Raw genomic sequence first — 311 nt, forward strand, 5'->3', positions numbered from 1 at the left:
TAGGGATGATGAATATCTTTAAACCTCTGTGTGTATGTGTGTTTATGTGCATTGTTCATTTGTGTGTTTGTTTAACCAGCTACTCAGAAAGAAATTACAGTAGTTCAGAATAAGATTTTCCTTTCTCTCTTTTAAAATGAGGTATGCATAACATAAAAATTGGCAAACTAGCTAGCTGCACTTCCACAATAGCATTCACAGCTACACAAAGTGACTTTTAGTGCAATCACTAATATCTTTATTCAACCTAAAGTAACACAGCAAGTTCAATATTACTTAACTGCAGATCTCACCTCACCAATTACTGCATG

Source organism: Penaeus monodon, chromosome 23 (assembly GCF_015228065.2).
Source record: "Penaeus monodon isolate SGIC_2016 chromosome 23, NSTDA_Pmon_1, whole genome shotgun sequence".
NCBI classification, from domain to species: Eukaryota; Metazoa; Arthropoda; class Malacostraca; order Decapoda; family Penaeidae; genus Penaeus; species Penaeus monodon.